The following is a 20,113-nucleotide window of genomic DNA, read 5'->3' as shown; positions in this document are numbered from 1 at the left end:
GTGAGGCCCTGAGTGTTGCCTGCGGTGGGTTTTCCAGTCGGGGCAGCAGGAGCACGAGAGGCTGCTTTCACCTACATACCAACGTCACACACATAGAGATCCACAAACAAACACACACACACACACACACACACACACACACACACACACACACATACATCAGTGAGAGGAGGTATGAGGCACACTATACCCTCTGTCTGGGTGATACCAGGCCCAACACCAGGATAAATACAGTAAATCACGTTCGAGTAATGCATGTTGACGCTTGAATAAACACCATCCAAAGCACGACAGCATTCCATGCATAGTGCACAACGTCTAAGTAAACACAAGAGTGTTTCTCGGAAAGGTTTAGTTTACCCACGTGACGACATTTCCCTTGTTCAGATCATTTCCTGGTTTTAAGATGTGTTCTCATGCCAAAACCAACACAGCCAGCACACAGCAGAACAAGCAGAGCGACCAGAGACTAACAGTGATGTATGTGGGCTAGGGTTTAGTCCATCAAGACTCAAAAACTCAACTCACACACCGTTCAAGCGTATTAGTTACAATGATCAAACGAAACAAACTGTTAAATCTACAGATTAAAAAAAATGCCAAAATATTAATACCTGCACACAAAGCTTAAAAGTGAACTTTGAAACAGCGCACTTTTTGTTTTGTTTTATTCTTTAAAGTTTATCAGTCACAGTCTTCACAACCTACGACTGTTCATGCTTGTACATTTGACTGGACACATTTCAGCTCTAATGGTCCAACTGTAATACCTGCACACGGGAGATGCATGTGGGTTCCTCCAGCGGGCATCAGGGTGTTAAGTCTGTTAGCATGCAGTCAGGGGGCAGGCAGGGGGCAGGCAGGCTGGTTGAACTCTACCTCAGGCTTCCGCACAGAAGAGGGGCGCACAGGGATGAACCCAGCAGGGGGCGCCAGAGGGTCGGGTTTGGGAGAGGGGATGAACCCCGCCACGGGGGCGAAGGGGTCCTTTTTGAGGGGGGGGATGAAGCCGGCCGGAGGGGCCAGGGGGTTGGGCTTTGGGGTGGGTATGAACCCCGTGGGTGGAGTTAACGGGTTGGGTTTGAAAGCGGGGATAAAGCCGGGAGGCGGGGACAAGGGGTTGGGTTTGGGGGCAGGAATGAACCCTGCTGGGGGTGCGAGGGGGTCCGGTTTGGGTGTCGGAGCAGGGGCAACAGAAGCTTGTGCTGGGCCAGGAGTAGGTGCAGGAGTAGGAGCAGGTGTGGGTGCAGGTGTGGGTGCAGGCGTGGGTGCAGGCTGGGCCTCTTCCGTCTCCTCCGCAGTCTTCTGCGCCTCCTCTTCCTCCCTGCGCTCAGAGGCGCGGGTCCGTGGCCGGTGCTCCTTGCTCCTGGCTCGGCCCATGAGACTGGCCAGGCCCATGGAGATATCATCCTTTTCCTGCCTGCCGGGGCCCTTCACGCCCTTAGGAACAGAGGTGGTTGCTGCTGCTGCTGCTGCTGCTGGGGTTGGGGTTGGGGTAGGGGCAGGCTTGGGTGTCTCTGCAGAGGCCTCCTGGGCCTCCCTCCTCCCCAGCCTCCTCAGTGTTATCCCCTTCATGCCGTCGGCTGGACTGCTGCCCTGGGCCGGGCCACTGCTGGTGCTGGTGCTGGTGTTACTGGTGCTACTGGTGGTGTTGGTGCTGGTGGGCTTCCCTTCTGCTGAAGCGTCTGAGTTGCTCGGGGGCAGGCGGAGGCGGGGGGGTGGAGACGGACTCCTCCTCCTCTGGCCGGCGTCCGGGACAGCTGCGTCTGACCCCGGGCCACGAGAGGCCTGAGACTGAGACTGAGACTGAGGCTGAGGCTGAGGCTGAGCCTGAGCACTTAGACTGACCTCACTGTCCGACTGCAGTCCAGACAGAAACCATACAAGGGTATAAAGAATATGGAAGCATGAAACACTGGTTATTTGCCAGATACCACCACCTTTTCTCCATTTAAGACTGCAGATAGGAATGGTGTGGTTCCTTGATCATTTTTATATCTTTCGTCTTTAACTTTTTTTCTTTACAAAGTCAGGAACCAAACTAAGGGTGCAATCACAGTTGTGTCTTTACATGAGGGAAATAGAGGTTAATACGAATGTGAGAGAAGTTGAAACACCTAAACACTAAAGGCCCTGCTAATCTATTAGTGGAACAGATCTTCAATCTCGCCTCAAACTTAACCATGTTCTGTACTGCATTTTCCAAAAGCGCCGTTGATCAATCACCGTGGTAACCATAGTAGAGAGTGTTTAAAATGATCATTTAACTAGGTCGTTTTTCAAGGACGCTTTCGGGAAACGCACCCCTGGACAGCTGGTTCCACAGAGGCAAGATCACCAGCTGATGGCTATGGTGAAAACAGACCACTGCGTCTGTGCCTGCTCTCTGAGCCGAAGAAAGGGAGTGCAGCTACCCATGACGTACACACACACACACACACCCCACCCCACCCCACCCCAGACAGAGAAACCAGGCCATAGTGTGCCAGGTGCCCTCCTTTTCCACTCTCCTGGGAGGCCGAGTGGATGCCAGCGGCCTCAAAGAACTATATAACGCCTCAGTTCTCTCCACTGCCTCCGCTACAACTGATAGGGCCTATCAGACCTTACAACCTGTGTAGAGAGAATACCTCGAGGACACTGAAGGACCCGAAAGAGTGGTTTGTGAAACCTGTAATCTGTGTGTTCTGTATAGTACAGTGCAGTGGTTTGTGAAACCTGTAATTTGTGTGTTCTGTATAGTACAGTGCAGTGGTTTGTGAAACCTGTAATCTGTGTGTTCTGTATAGTACAGTGCAGTGGTTTGTGAAACCTGTAATCTGTGTGTTCTGTATAGTACAGTGCAGTGGTTTGTGAAACCTGTAATCTGTGTGTTCTGTATAGTACAGTGCAGTGGTTTGTGAAACCTGTAATCTGTGTGGTCTGTATAGTATAGTACAGTGCAGTGGTTTGTGAAACCTGTAATCTGTGTGGTCTGTATAGTACAGTGCAGCTAGTGGAATCACACATTTACATTTAGTCATTTAGCAGACGCTTTTTATCCAAAGCGTCGTACAAAGGGACGTCACATCTCAGAGACTTACGTCTGAGGCTCTGGAAGCGGGCGGGACGTCTTTAACCTAAAGGGGAAGAAGGCTGACCGTTAATCAAGCCCAGCGTGAAGGCTGGGGATGGGAGCCCATGAGCTGCCCAACACACCGGATGGTAGGAGCTACATCATGCTCTCAGTGTAGCATAATGCTATCCCTCTTCAGTGAGTTTGGTTTCAGAAATAGAAATGAACAGACCTGTATGCGTCAGACTCATCTCGAGCTACTAAACTAGAGCACGACTTTAAGTCGCTGTGAGGTCTGGCTTAAGACATTAGTAAATCAACATCTATGGTGAGAGCAGTCCAGACAATCGGATATTCACTGACCTAATTTCAAAGTCATTCTGCAGTTGTAATACTACAAAAAACAAAAGCGTCATAGGCATGCAGTGTGGACTATGACTTAAGCACACCAAATCATGCATGGAACAAAACCAAACCTCCCTTTTTGTCCCAGAATGAAAAGCGTGATGAGAAAGCCATGACTGACGCCCACAGGTCATAGGCAGAGAGGGAGAGCAGAGACAGGAGACGGAGAGGAGGAGAGGAGGAGAGGGAGAGAGACAAAAAGAAAGAAAAAAAGAAAGAGAGAGAAGAAAGAAAGAGAAGATAGAATAGAAGAGAAGGGAGGAAAAATGGAGAAAGGAAGAGAGAAAGAATGAAAGAGAAAGAAAGGAAGAGAGAAAGAGAGAGAGAAAGAATACAAGAGAAGGGAGGGAAAATGGAGAGAGGATGAGAGAGAGGAGAGTTGGAGGAGAGATGGAGGAGATGGAGGAGAGGTGGAGGAGAGATGGAGGAGAGGTGGAGGAGAGATGGAGGAGAGATGGAGGAGAGATGGAGGAGAGATGGAGAGAGAGAGGAGAGATGGAGGAGAGGGAGGAGAGGTGGAGGAGAGATGGAGGAGTTGGAGGAGAGATGGAGGAGATGGAGGAGAGATGGAGGAGAGTTGGAGGAGAGATGGAGGAGAGGTGGAGGAGAGATGGAGGAGAGATGGAGGAGAGGTGGAGGAGAGATGGAGGAGAGATGGAGGAGAGAGATGGAGGAGAGATGGAGGAGAGGTGGAGAGGCTGGTCTTCCCACTAGAGGTCAAACAGACAGCGGCGGGGCGCTAGGACCATGCGGCGCAGGACAGGGCACACAGCGTGACATGGACAGCTATGGAAGACAGAAGAGAGCAGCGGGAAACAGCTCCGTTACCAGGACATGGACATTACTAGGACACACAGGCCTGCCTCAGGCTTCAAAGGCTTTCACTCAGCCATTAACAAAACTGGGCTGGAGCATCTGAACCTCACTACTAAAACATGTATTTTTAATAAGTTGTAATTGTTTGAAAGCATGTCACTACAAATCCTACAGATTTTACAGTGTATTTCAAAAAAATACAAAATCTACCCTGGATTTGATGTACTGAATATGAGTCAAGAGAAGGCTGCATCATAGAAAATAGCCTCTTGTCATGCCAGCATTTTTAATCTGCAGCCTAAGTGTGTCAACAGTCCTCTCTCTCTCTCTCTCTCTCTCTCTCTCTCTCTCTCTCTCTCTCTCTCTCTCTCTCTCCTCTCTCTCTCTCTCTCTCCCTCTCTCTCTCCCTCTCTCTCTCCCTCTCTCCCTCTCTCTCTCCCTCTCTCCCTCCCTCCCTCTCTCTCTCTCTCTCCCTCTCTCTCTCTCCCTCTCTCTCTCTCTCCCCTCTCTCTCTCTCCCTCTCTCTCCCTCTCCCTCTCTCCCTCCCTCCCTCCCTCTCTCTCTCTCTCTCTCCCTCTCTCTCTCTCCCTCTCTCTCTCTCTCCCCCTCTCTCTCTCTCCCTCTCTCTCCCTCTCTCTCTCTCCCTCTCTCTCTCTCCCTCTCTCTCCCTCTCCCTCTCTCTCCCTCTCCCTCTCTCACAGACATGTTTAGCAGCTTTCAATCTGACCAGATGTACTTGATGGGATTCTTTCACTTCTCTCTTTACAGAAGTGATCTAAAACTATCAAAAATCTTTTATAACAAGCCATAATGACGACTAACTGACAAGTTTACAAGGTTTCAGACCAACTCCAGCTGAACATTGTCCTGAATATGGCCCCCTAAGAGCTCTCCACTAACTCAAACCCATTTTATCACATTCGGTGTGAATACATTGACGTGAAAGCCACAGAGGAAAGCAAGTTATCCTGCGACGATCTTTAAAAGCAAGGCTGGCAACCCTCAACTACACTACTTCCAAAAAGCACCAGCAAATAAAACATGAGATGTTAGGATTTAAAACCCTGTACTTTAAATCTGGTGAGAGTTTAACATATTGCACTGTGTAGAAGCTGAATTCTACCACTAGTGTAGCGCATGCCCTAAATGTGAACAACATGCAGTGCCTAATCTGGTCTAAGTGTTTCAAACAGCCGCCCGCCACCCAACAACAACATGTGCAGAGGCACTAGCACACACACACACACACACACACACACACACACAAACACCCTCTCAAGCCCTAAATACATTTTTTTTCTTCTTATTTAAAACGTTTCAACAAAGCTGACCTTACTTTCAGCGATTAGTTCAAACCCTACAGGCTAGTGCATATCATCCGTAACGCTGAACTGCGATCAGCTCCTCTGCCCCAGCATGTTGCACCATCTCTGGCCAAGCTTTCATCAGCGCCCTCTCCTATAAATAGGGCCCGCGGCGGGGCAGGGCCCTCAGCTCCCTAGCCTGGCCTCGCTCTCTACTGGGAACCCAAGTGCTCTTATCTTCCCCTCTCGACCGGCACTCCAGGGCTAAACATGCTGCCCCGCAAAACCCCCACGGCTCTCAGAGGCCTGTTACCTGCTCTCCAGTGCTGCGCGCCGTGCACCAGGGCTTCCACACGAGGACAAGCCCAGGGGTAGAGGGTCCAACTGGGGGTAGTCCGTGGCTGGTACCGGAGGGTGAGGGCAGAGTCAGCAGTAGGTGGATACGGGGGGCGATTCCGCAGAGGAGTGTACACACGCTGAGCTCAACGCCAAGACGCACACAGGGAAGGAGGGGGGTGTGTGTGTGTGTGTGTGTGTGTGTGTGTGTGTGTGTGTGAGGGGGAAGTAGTGGGACAGCTGCAAGGGCCAGGGGGGCTATAAATAGAAGACAAACAGAACCATGGCAGCCCCCTTCTCTCGTCACGCCAAGAGCTCAGTGCTTCAGCAAGGGGCTCAAACTTGACAGATCCCTCAGCAGAAGACCAAGTCTTGGGTACAGAGACAAAAGCAAAACAAAAACATTTGTGAGAGTCAGTGTGTGTGAGCGCATGTTTGTATGCGTGTATATTACACTTAAATAGCTATGTAAAGCAAAAAAGTTAAACTTAAAAACGTTTCCAAAGCCATTGGAACGTACAACCTTAAAGTACCAGGCTCTGACTTCATCAGCAGGCTGGACAGGCGGAGTTAAACACACACCACTGAGGCTGCCACAGCCAAGTCGCTCTCAACTCACACACCTACCATAAGGAAATTCAGTTCCTCCACAGCACAGTTCCCCTACAACACAGTTCCTCCACACCACAGTTCCCCTACAACACAGTTCCTCTACACCCGAGTTTCGCCTCCCCACAGCTCCTCAAAATGTGTTGGGGCTAGTTTAAAAAGAGACTTAAAAGACATTTCTTAACTACTTACATTATATGCTTCTTCCAAAATTGCTTTTCTTAGCCATTATAACTATCTGTGACAACAACATCCATGACAACATTATAAGGTGCATTCATTAATTTCATTGTGCCAGAAATTGCACACTGCTACCACAAGGGGGCCAAGGGTATCAACACATTCAAAAGGACTTACAAATGACTCAAACCACAAGGAATCCTACCTACAAAGAAATGTATGCGTGTGTGCGTGTATGTTAGTGTGTGTGTGTGTGTAAACAACTTGCATGGAAATATGTGAACACGCTAACAGAGACAGCAGGGCAGCTGATTATTTGTAATGGGAATGGCACATCGAAACAATCCTCAATTTGTACCATAGAAACCAGCAGAAATCTAGTCCTCCTGCTTCGTGCAGACACTGAGATGATAGGAGTTGACATGATATCACGCAGTGCAGCAGGCCATAGCTGTACAGGGGCCCCACACACATGGGCCTCCCGAGTGCTGAATGGTGGAGGGTGATCAGTCAGTTGTTGGGTCACAGTGAGAACACCAAAGCACATTGTGTGAAGCATGCAAGGTTATAAGCACGCCACGCTTCAGCCAGTACCACTGAGACGGTACACTCCACTCCGTCTCTCCGGCCCCCATTCACAGCAAGTCACCCTGCGTTAATCTGTGATTGCTCCTTCATCCATAGCAGTCTCACAACATGCGTTCTTCCATTCATTCATCCATTCATCCATTCATTTAGTCATTCATTCAGTGAGTCTTTGTCTCCTTCATTGGTTCATTTATACTTCTTCATTCAAGCATCTGCATCCCAATCCCCTTTTCTTTCTCTCATTCCTTCATAAATATTGGTAGGACTGGCTTAAAAAAAAGGATTCCTGCCTATGATGTACAACACCAGTCTTTTTAGAAGGCCACTCTCACTCCCCTCCTGACAGGCTTCACTCTGGCACCCTGTCTGTTGGTCACCATTCATTCAGTCTCACTGCAGGAAGGCCACAGACAGGGTGGACATGTGGGCTTAACCGGGTCACTAGCAGTCAAGGGATTTCACAGGAAGAGAAGTGTGTGTGTGTGTGTGTGTGTGTGTGTGTGTGTGTGTGTGTGTGTGTGAGAGTGAAAGCAAGAGTGTGTGAGTGACACAATCTCCCACACACACACACACAGAAAGATACGTACTAGAAAAGACGAAGGACGTGTTACACTGATGTGTGTTAACTGACACCAGACGGCGGACTTAAACACTAGTGGTCAAGCACCCACAGCTTCTGGCTCTACAGCGGAAGACATAAAGTTCCCCCAAACTACAGTTTCCCCCAAACTACAGTCCCCCCAAACTACAGTTTCCCCAAACTACAGTTCCCCACAAACTACAGTTCCCAGTGTAGGTATTACACGTTCCTGCATCATCCACATCCACAACTCAATCCAGAAACCAGAAACATGATGAGAATGTGTCCAGTGTTTAGCAGGAGGATACATCAAATAATACATGTCTTAATGAATAACAACAAGAAATGCATGAATTAAAAAATGTTGTCTGTCCATCAACCTTCTTGAAAAATCGATCAGACGCCCCATCCACACACCCCACCCCCCTTTCACCCCCCCCCCCCCCCCCCCCAACATAATTCCCCTCCATCCCAAAGCCTATAGCAGCTGTGTTAGGAATTACCTACCCCCGCCCTAAAACCCCCCAAACAGGCAGAGATGTTAGTTAGCACAGCAGCAACACCATCCCTAACCAGATTCCTTGGAGTGGTCTACTCTACACTGGTGAACAAGGACCTGATGGAACTGATGCGGTGCAAATCCCACTCTACTGTTTGAGTCACACTACTAGGACTGCAGGTCTTCTACAGGGTGGTCTAGTGTGGCCCTGGTTACTAGACTACAATGCAGGGGGGAGCCCGCAGAACGCTAAGCTGATTAGCGTTTCAAAGACACTGGCAGCGTAACACAGAGTCTCTCTCTCACACACACACAGACACACACACACACACACACACACACACACACACACACACACACACACACACACACACACACTGTCTGTGTAGTAAACACACTCTATGATAAAGTTTTCTCAGGTTCAAACACGCTTGAGGTCAGTGTGGGAGTAGATACAAACTTCTTAACTTGGCACTGTGATAATGTAAACACACACAAGTGCAAACACACACACACACAAACACACACACACACACACACACGCACACGCACACACACACAGGTGCATAGAAACAAACATGCTCCCTCTCCCACTCCCCCACAGATAAGTGCATGACACACACACTCACATACACACGCACACACACACACGCTTACACGCACGTACGCCCGCACGCACAGACACGCGCACACACACACACAAAGACACACAGACACGCACACACAGAGACACAGACACAGACACACACACACACACACACTCGTGTCTACTGTGCAACCACAGCAGTGACTGCCCTACAGTAGCTACTATGTAATCTCTGCACAGCCCAGCGGGGAACCCACCCAGCACGGCACATTACCTTGGACAGCAGGCGTCCATTGTGGAGAGGGAGGGCGTTCTCAGGTGAAGGAGAGGGCATGATGGGAACAGCTGAATTAATGACAGGCCTGAGGCCTGTGGTTGGTCTCCGCTCCACGCCTCTCCCCCATCACTGGAGCACCTGACACCTGACGCAGCGCTGCCTCAACACTGTGCCAGCCGTGAAGGACACCGAGGAATCCCTGACCTCGCCCCTGACAACAATAACCCCTAGCAACAGAGATGCCCGGCGGGGGTCACAGACTCAAAAGGTGGAAGTTCACATTGGCTCCCTCAAGCCCCGCCCTCTGGTAGGGACCCGGGTAATCTGGGTAGGCCCCTCCCCTTGTGGAGGTCTATTCTTAGAGGCCCACTGTTTAATCCAGTCACCGCCAAGGACTAATGCTGTGCGATAACATCACCTCGCATCGAGTCCAGATGGGGGTGGCACTGTACACATTAATCCCGTCTCCTGGACACTCGTTACTTAGTCTTGGGTGTAATGAAGCAAGAACCATGTTAAACAAGAGATAAACAGTCACTTGGATCAGCCCAAGGAACTCACAGAGAGTCTATCACATAGTGCTCTAAGAGAGTCCGGGGGAACTGTTGTATTCTAACCAACAGTTTCTAGAAGCAATATAGGACAGAGGGTTGTGTATTATCACCAGTAACATCACAGGTGTCACAGGTGTCACAGGTGTCACCAATAACTTTAACCCCGTGATGTTGTTCATGTGTCCTCCCTGGACTTCCCTCCCTGGTGTTTATCTCTTAACTAAAGCAAAAGGCTTCTGGTTCGTTTGATTGTAGTTGTTCCACCACAAACATTCTGACACTATGTGACTAAGTAGCCGATATAAATTACCTTAGCATGTACCGGTAGGCTGGGTAGGTAGCCATCAGGCCATTGTGAGATACTGCACATAAAGATCAGGCCATTGTAAGATACTGCACGTGTATAGATACTGATCTGTTTTGACTCACGAGATCACATCTCAGACTTGTTGGCACTGTTTGGTGTTAAGAAGGATTAAAATGCCATTGATCTGACTGTGGGACATTGTTTTCTCTTCCAAAAACCCAGACAAAATCCAGATTGTTTCTCAGAAAAGGCGTCATCAAGAGATGCTGTGTTAAGTGTTTTTCATGACAATTGGCTGTATGTCAACACTTGTGGATGGGTTCATGCAAAAAAACACAAAAAACATGCAAAAAGACTACATGGCACTCCTGACATGTTCTGAGTTTTCAGATTTTGCATATGCACTCACACACACACGCACACACGCACACACACACTCACACACACCCTACATGCACCCTTATGTACGCCACAGGAGTACTGGGTTATAAGTGCAGCATATAGGACAAGAGGTATAGGATACTGCACGAGGTACTTATTGCACAGTGGAGGTATTGTCTATGGGAGTGTTCTTTCAGTGCAGAGTTCAGCGTGGGGACGGCCTTTGGGGCAGAAAGTGTTCATTCATCTTGTGGTGAGAGCTTTGATGGACCTGTAGCGCTTTCCTGAGGGCAGAGGGACAGACAAGCGATGGGCGGGGTGGGGCGGGGCTTTTAGATGCAGGGTGGTTGCCGCGGGCAACGGTAGCTAGAGATGTCTTCCTAGTGATGAGAGAGACACAGGAAAAGCCTGACTCATCATGGCCTAATGTTTAGGGTATCTAGTACTGAAGAAAAGCCTGTGACACTATGGCCTAATGTTTAGGGGATCTGGTATTGTAGAAAGGCCTGTGGCACTATGGCCTAATGTTTAGGGTATCTGGTATTGTAGAAAAAATAGCCTGTGGCACTATGGCCTAATGTTTAGAGTATCTGGTATTGTAGAAAAGCCTGACTCATCATGGCCTAATGTTTAGAGTATCTGTACTGTAGAAAAGCCTGTGACACTATGGCCTAATGTTTAGGGTATCTAGTACTGTAGAAAAGCCTGGCACATCATGGCCTAATGTTTACAGTATCTGGTACTGTAGAAAAGAGGGGAATAAAGAAAGAAATAACACTGGGTCCAGATGCAGGGCACGATGCAATGTCTCCACCCAGAGATGAAGAAACAACTGCAGCGTGATTACATTCTGAGTGTGTAGCAATGACACACAATAAAAACCTTCATTACCATAAATGTCAGTGTGTGTGTGTGTGGATATCAACCGGTTTCCCCTAAACCTATCAAATGGTTTGTATTCTGTATTCCAGTAATAACCACTCGCCTTCACAAAGTACAAAGGTAGCAGAGTCTGTCTGTCCCCCTCCTGGGCCTATTGAACAACTCAGTGTGCCTTTAAACTTGGCCTTACCCTCAGAGCTCTACATGTACACGGAGTGTTATCTCTGCAGACCCACCCCGCCATCAGACACGGTAATCTCACATCTCAGCTTTAAGATGATGCAGCATGAGGACCAAGGACAGCCGGGGATCAGAACAAGTTGAGTCTTGTTTGCCTGGTATATTTGGGCAACTTTGTCAGGCAATATCCAGATAATCCCAGCAAAGCTACTTAGTTCACCCTGACAGTTTATTTGTTTTGTTTTGTTTTTCTTCTCATTTTCCATGATGGCAGCCGCTTGAAAAGAAACACACTTTGTGTCCTAAAATGAGTTTATGCTTAACAAGCGAGCTGGATGCTAACTAAAGGTGCTATCACAACTATTACTCTCCTGAGGCTGTCACTACTCCTTCTGTACTTCTCCTTCCGGTAGCTACCGGAGGAGTGAACTCCCCAAAACTAATGGACATGCAAAACCATGTCCCCTGGGAATAGGCAAATACGATGCTGAACTGACACCTACCACAACAGGTGTGGTGTGAAGACACAGGACAGGTACGTTTTTTTTTTAACCGTACCTATCTTACTTCTGTTTCCATCATAATACCTAACTTGTTCAAATACACAAGTATACCTGGTTGTACTGTAAGCAAACTGCTGTGTTATTCAGTCTGAAAGTGTAAATACGTTGCTCTATATGTAAATTAGAGTCGATCATTTAGGACAAGTTTGTTACCATGGTCACGACAGCACCACTTGACCAGTTCAATAAGAGTAAGAAAATGGTAAATATTGTGTCAGTAGATGAGTAATAGTACCCAGACTTGTTTAGCCACCTATGCCCACTAAAGTGTTACCAAAAAATGAATGGAACAGGAGATCTGAATGTTCTGGTCCGTGTTCATCTAAAAATAATAATGCCTGAAGCAAGCAACACAGAAATTCTTCGCGGCACAGAAAATCAGTCAGCGAGCCAAGGTTTCAGTTTCCTAACACGACCAAAGCCTTGACCCTGGGTACCCCCCCCGGGACCACGTGGTCAGACTGCTGTGGGGGGGGCTGCCAGCCTCACTGGAGCAACATGCAAGTGCTGCGAAAGCTTCCTGTTCCCGTGGAGACGAGGTATGGAGGAGGGGGGAACCCGCGGAGAGGATGACCTGAGGGCCAAGGCAGGGCCAACACAGAGCACAACACTGGAGCTTGACACTGGGCCTGCCCTGCGCTGCCAGCCCATATAGAAAGAAGAAGAAAAAAAGGCGCCGCGTAGAAACGGAAATGTACTGACAGATTGAAAGGGACAGAGGAGTGAGAGGAGAGGAGCATGAGGGTCACATGGGGGGAGAGGAGTGAATATTTGGACCCATGTAGTGTGTGCCGTGGCTGGGGTCCAGCAGACAGACACTTCCTGTGTTCGGCAGCTGGTGTTCAGCCAAGATTATCCATTACATAATCCCATTTAATCCAACAATTAATTAATGGACCCATTCACAAGATGTCTATCCCTGAATTTGCAATGGGCATCTCCTTATGCACAGGGCATAATGAACACATGGACAATAATGCTGCAAAACATTTGAGTGTGTGTGTGGTGTGTGTGTGTGCTGTGTCCGTATGTGTGTGTGAGTGTGTGTATGTGTATGTGTGTGTGTGTGTGCGTGTGTGTGTGTGTGTGCGTGTGTGTGCGTGTGCGTGTGTGTGCGTGTGGGTGTGTGGTGTGTGTGGTGTGTGGTGTGTGGTGTGTGGTGTGTCCGTATGTGTGTGTGTGTGGTGTGTGGTGTGTGGCGTATGTGTGTGTGGTGTGTCGTGTGTGTGTGTTACTGACACTCCAAACAGGAACCCTGAACAAAGATGGCTGGAGATTACCCTTTCACATTGTTCAAAATGTTTACCTACATCCACACTCCTAGACGTGCAAATAGCATTGGTCAAAAGGTCAGATGGTCATTGGTCATTGGTCAGTTGGTCAGTTGCATCAGACTGTGCCACTGTGCTATGGGGCAGTTGATAATCCCAGGGAAGGTGTGGTAGGGAAAGAAAATCCTGCTCTTTACATTTCACAGGTAAACACCAGTAAGTGTGCATATGGATATAAAGAATAGGCCGACATAACTATACTATAACTACTATAAAGAACATGATGTATGAATAAGTGTACATGTGTACATGTATGTATCTATAGCAGGTATTTAATGTGTTAGAGATGTTTTAGTCATGCATACATACTCATCGTCTTCAGTACCTTATGTTTATGTACAGTGCAGTTACTTTATACAGGCGAGTTTCTATACCTTATGTGTATGTACAGTGCAGTTACTTTATACAGGCGAGTTTCTATTTTCTTTTTTACTTTTGCTGTATGTCGTATTAAGATAGTAGATGTCTGAATTTCCTTCAGGATCAATAAAGAAAGTGTGTGTGTGTGTGTGTGTGTGTGTGTGTGTGTGTGTGTGTGTCTGTCTGCGTGTCTGTCTATCTGTCTGTCTGTCTCTTGTCTGTGCTGTAGGTTGTTTTGTGCAGAAGTGCAGAGGAGCTGAATAAGTGAGCGTAGACATGTGAATATAAGCCATGACTGATCACCTGGACTTCCAGTTAACTGAGGTCTTACACCATGTGAAACAGTGCAGCTCATTCATGCGAAACTGGGTGTGACGCTGCTGCTCAGAACGCAACAGCAAGAGCAAATCATCTGGATGAAGAGACTGTGGCAGAGGGAGGGCTGCGGCACTGAAACCTGCCCGTCAGGTTTGGTGATGCCCTAGAGTACAGACAATGAGACCCCCAAAAGCCATAAGTCAGAAGGATGTAGGGTGCCAAGCTGATATGTAGAGTAATGCATCTACACTGGTCAGAAGAGAACACATTTTATTTTACGGCTCTTCAGAATGCTGCAGAGAGTTCCACTGAATTTAATGGGCCATCCCAATGTTCCAAGGTCCCATATTTTTGTTTATAATGACAACAAATAAAAGAAAATCATTAAAAAAGATAGGATAATGTATAGTCCGTTGTTTATTTTTCAATAATGACCGGCGGACTAAACATTATTCCTTACATAGTAGATTGAACTGCTCTGTATCAAGTAGATCCTCATTAATGAGCCATTTAAACTGCCATTTAATTTACACTGGAAGCCTCTCCAAAATAAAACCACACAAAATAGTAGGGATGACTTGATCTAGATTTTTTGTAATCATGGGGATCTTTAAATAGAACTCGGAGTTCTAGGTCAGTTCCACGTGCCATTATTTTCTCATTTCCAAAGAGCCTCACTGTCATGACAAGTGGGATCTAGGACAACCCAGAGAGCTGCTGACTCTGGCCTGCATCTGGCCTGCATGTGGTGTGAATGTAGCCAATCAGGGCCAGATCTGGTGTGAGTGTAGCCAATCAGGGCCAGATCTGGTGTGAATGTAGCCAATCAGGGCCAGATCTGGTAAGAGTAAAGCAGATCAGGGCCAGATCAGGCCCAGAATTAGTACGCAAGTAAGTTTAGGCTTTCTGTTCTAAATATGCTGAACAGTGAATCTTAATGTGACAAAGTGTCCCCAGAGGCCTGGCAGCAGCAGGCAGCACCACACAGGCATCTTCCTCTGAAGTGTCCCAGTGAACCGCAGTCTTCAATCAGATGAGAGCCCCACAGTCAGGGCCTGAGACACCAGGATGCTAAACACAGGAGTAGCCTACAGTTAATGGGCAGGGCAGGGAGACAAGGAGCAGGGAGCAGGGAGCAGAGAGACAAGGAGAGGTTTGCATTGAGATCTCTTACTAACACTGGTGTACCAGGAGGTGAAGAGTAAAGCAGTGTGGGTTTTTCTCTCCCTGACAGCTTCAGAGAGCTACTAGAGGTATGCTAGTTGGACCAGATGCTAACACCTTTTAGACCTTGGGGCTTTTGGGCTATAACTTGCACCTCTGCTCTTATAATGTCGCAGGTTTGATCCAAGGGCACGCGTCTCACAACAATGGTTAAACTAACTGGATTAGCAGGTCTTGCACGTGGTGGCCTAAAGACAGACCAGTGTTGTAGCCTCAGGGCTCTCAAGAGCAGCACACTAAAGAGGCAGCATACTAAAGAGGCAGCACACTAAAGAGGCCCATTCACTATTCCAATTCACCTTTGACTTCCTTGCAAAAGCACTATTGTAAAGATGTCAGATTGCATAATAAGATGTGTATGCAGTAAAACTACATCACCCAAAGCCAAGCGCTTTTACAAGAACTTGGCATCGAGCGCCCCCTCCTAAAGCCACTGCAACAGTAAGAGAACAATAACAGGATATTGTGAAGATTTTGATGCCAGGCCACTAACCCTGGGTTTGTATAACTCAACTGGCAGCATTTCTGAATAGAAATCGGTTGGAGACCCGGTGCCAACGTGCCAAGAACAACCCAAAAGCCGGCGGTTTGCATAAAATTCAGGAAACTGAAACTCTTGGGTTTACGGTCTCTCTGACCCTCAGGCTGGCGTGAGTGACAAGACTCATATTTGATCCGTTTGAAATCTCATAAATGCACAATGAGCCTGGATGTGATCCTTTACACCACAAGACATGCGGGGTATGAAACATGCCGTGATTCACACAGGTGCTGTGGTTCTTGAGGTTCTGTCGGAGTACAGTGTGTGCTGTGCTGTTTTGGAGGTGAAGCAAGAGTGTACACCTTTCACTGAGCCGCATGACTCAACAGAATGTTTAGCATTGAGATCCACCCTGCTGTTCGTCTTCACGTCAATTACTAGTCTCTGATGCTTAAATTCTTCCACTATTCCTGCAAAAAAAAAAAATCCTGGTATCTATACACTTCAACCATTAGCAGACGGTGGACTTTGGAGTTGAAAGCATTCTGTCATTCTATAAATACCACAGTATGGGGCCGAGCCCTTTCAGAGCACGGACACACCTGCTGATTACCCAACAGGCCTCAAACAAAGCCAGCTGGAAAGTCGGCTCTCCAAGGCACACTCCTCTCCACTCCTGAGGTTCGCCTGAATCAGTCTATGCAGCAACACGGCCAGGAAGCCTGCCTCTGAAGACTACATAACCCTTACATTACCCCCACATCCTGATGCCCCTGACCCTCATTACCCTTACATTACCCCCACATCCTGATGCCCCTGACCCTCAGGGTCTGTCCCTCTCAGCTGCAGCTGCCCCACCAGGCACCGTGCGAGACCACTCTCTCTCTCTCTCTCTCTCTCTCTCTCTCTCTCTCTCTCTCTCTCTCTCTCTCTCTCTCTCTCTCTCTCTCTCTCTCTCTCTCTCTCTCTCTCTCTCTCTCTCTCTCTCTCTCTCTCTCTCTCTCTCTCTCTCTCTCTCTCTCTCTCGTCTGTGCTCCAGTAATAACCCCTCACACCTACTACAAAGGAACTGGAGTCTGCCCCACTTCCTGTTTCAACAGGGCAAGGGCCGGGCCTATCGATCAACTCCGTGTCCCTTTAAACTTTGCCTTACCCTTGGTTGACGCACAAATGAGTTTTATGCACACACACACACACACAGGGTTTTATCTCTGAGGGCTCTCCCCACAGCTGTGATCAGCCAATCACAACCCAATGGCTGCAGTATGTTGGTCGCATGAAGGTGAGGTTTACTGAATATAAAGTTCAAAGTAAAGTTAGAGTAAGTTGGTTCAAAATGTGCTAACAAGGACATCTTAATGTGTCTTAAAGTGCCCAAGGGCTGTTAACCAGCTTCATAGAATATCCTCTGGTACACACAACAGAGATCGCCTTCTATATTTTCCACGCAAGAGCCAGGGAAAGCCAAGAGAAGCTCATAGTCAGGGCCTGAGCCTCCAGGATGTGGAAACAAACCCACAGGTGAGGGGGGTGGGGGGTTTATTTCACAGCTCAGAGTGCAACAGGGGTCAGTGGGTACAGGGCTGCAGTCTAGCGGCTGGAAGATGGATGTAGCGTAGCGTAGCGCGTGCAACCATCATGTGAAGATCACAGGGCCTCACATCAGACAGTGATCCTGTGACTCCCAGCTGATGGATGGCCAGAGAGGGAAAACATCTTCCCTGGACTTTGGAGTGATAAGAGCAGGTCAGAGTGTGCCAGTTGGGGGCATCTCTCTCGAACGTGTGGACCACAAGCCTCTTAACTCAGACTCAAATACCACCACTGGCCCAATGAACTACAACTGTGGATGCATGTGATCTCAAAGAATTGTAAAGGGAAAGGTTAATGTAGTGCACTTAGGATGCAGTAAATCCTAACCACAAAAGCCTCCTACGCGATCGTGAGTGATCATTTTAGCACCCTTTTTGGGTGGCATAGCATGCTTCTTCTTCCCAGAAATGGCACACACACACACAAACTGCAAAGGCATGCAGCTGGTTCTCAGCGGTTATTTCTCAGGTCACCTCATGTAGTGGATGTTGCACAACCAGAAGTTCCCACTTAAAGAGTCCAGCTTCTCGGTTTGAGTGTCCTTGAACAAAACAGTACACCACTAATTGCAAAACTGTAAATCAGGCCTTACACAGACGTCCACATGCTATGTTCAAGGAATGAAACACAGCCCACTCTCTGGAGTAGGAGTCTCAGAGTATTAATATAAACTCAGGAGTCTCACAGCAGGGACGCGCTAATCTATATTAATGTAGTGTGCTTACCATTACCTGCTTAGATATGACTTAAGTGAGTATTATAAGCTTGACATCAGCTGTCCCTCAGCGGTTGGATGCTCACTTTCAGTAAATGTAATTAAGGAAATGATAAAGGAGCAGAAGGAACTGAGAGGCTGAAGGTAACCTACATCTCCTAACAGGGCTAGCTATCTTTAGCGCTGCGCCGCGGGTATTATATAAATGTGTCACCGCTTTTCACAGCAGTCCGGCAAAAAGTGGTCCAGCTTAGTGAGTCTCATGGTTAACCGTGGGCGGAGGGCCCTATCTAGGACCAGACTCAGGTCCCATGTGGGATGGTGTCACTCAGCAATGTTATGATCACCCATCAGCACTTTGTGCCTTACAGTGATGGTTTGGTTTCTGAGAACTGAACGGATGCCAATGATAGTGTTTAGAGAGAGCATGGAGTTGGTTTCTGATAACTGAATGGGTGCCAATGATGGTGTTTAGAGAGAGTATGGAGTTGGTTTCTGATAACTGAATGAACGGACGCCAATGATAGTGTTTAGAGAGTGTATGGAGATGCGTCAGGAATCTGTTGAAACTGTGCAGAGACAGTTAGCTAGAGCTAAGCTAGAGCTTGTTACATCATTATCCGGTTCAAATATTTACTTTCTTTAAAAATAATTAAATGTATGGACAACATAGCCTAGATGCGTTTTATCTTATGCCAGCTGATATCCCAAAATAGTACGGTGTGCAAATCACAATCATAATTCTTTCCTTGTAGATGGTATATTTGGACCTTTGGATCAGTGGATAAATCACCAATACTGAGAACTTACCTTTCTGTGCCTTGATGAGTGGAATGTCACATTACGTCACTGGAATGTAGAGTTACTCACTGAACATTCTACCAAAAGAATGTCACCATGTGAAACATTCCTCTCTCTCTCTCTCTCTCTCTCTCTCTCTCTCTCTCTCTCTCTCTCTCTCACTCACTGATTGCACCACCAGTTCCTCCTCTGACAAACAAAGCCCCATTGACAGGGTAAAGACGAGGCAGGGGGAGAAGGGAGGGAGGGAGTCTCTCACGAACCCTCTATGGACACATCTTTACAAGGTGCATCTCTGTTCAAGATCACTGTTGTACTTCTCTGACATTCACAAATGTGAAAAACACTCGTACAATGTTTTTGCTAAAGATCTTTGCCATGAATACAATAACATGAGCTTTAAAAAACACTCTCCCCATGACTTACTAACGGAGAGGTCACCAGCATAAAACTAACAAGAAACTCTCCTCTAATGATGGTCTTAATAAATGAGTTCTGATGGTTCTTTTGAACTGCAATGACACAGACTATGACCTCAGTCAATTAACCCACAGCAAGAGAGCTGGCAATGGTTGTTAACTCAAGTGACGGAGAGACAATTAAGATCTGCCTGCTGTCCCCTTACACATGTATGAGACATGCCATTACTGCACTTACAACACTTCAAAATGTCATTGAGCATTCTTTATTTCCAGGCATACATTCTAAGAGGAAAATTCATTTGGACACATGTCAAGTCTTTTGCCCCCACAGTAATTAAAGGTAATTCAAAGGCACACACCGTCATTAAAGGCACATAGCGTCACTAAAAGCACACACAGTCACTGAAGGCACACACAGTCACTGAAAGCACACACAGTCACACACAGTCACTGAAAGCACACACAGTCACTGAAAGCACACAGTCACTGAAAGCACACACAGTCACACACAGTCACTGAAAGCACACACAGTCACTGAAAACACACACATTCACTGAAAGCACACACAGTCACACACAGTCACTGAAAGCACACACAGTCACTGAAAGCACACACAGTCACTGAAAGGACACAGTCACTGAAAACACACACAGTCACTGAAAGCACACACAGTCACTGAAAGCACACACAGTCACTGAAAGCACACACAGTCACTGAGAGCACACAGTCACTGAAAGCACACACAGTCACTGAAGGCACACACAGT

General features: G+C 47.6%; 1 protein-coding gene and 1 long non-coding RNA gene across 4 annotated transcripts in view; both read right to left on the bottom strand.

Moving 5' to 3' along the window:
• Positions 1-20,113, bottom strand: part of LOC105890470 (unconventional myosin-XVIIIa-like) — a 79,451-nt gene that overhangs the window by 54,601 nt on the left and 4,737 nt on the right. The window lies entirely within an intron of this gene.
• On the bottom strand, positions 3,080-18,884 carry LOC116221502. The gene is made up of 3 exons (XR_004164156.1): positions 17,883-18,884; positions 5,894-6,287; positions 3,080-3,119 (listed from the first exon to the last, which is right to left on the bottom strand). It is a non-coding gene; the product is annotated as an uncharacterized LOC116221502 (long non-coding RNA).

Source organism: Clupea harengus, chromosome 8 (genome assembly GCF_900700415.2).
Source record: "Clupea harengus chromosome 8, Ch_v2.0.2, whole genome shotgun sequence".
Lineage (NCBI taxonomy): Eukaryota > Metazoa > Chordata > Actinopteri > Clupeiformes > Clupeidae > Clupea > Clupea harengus.
Note: the sequence above shows the minus strand (reverse complement) of the source record. Positions and strands in the feature narration are given on the sequence as shown.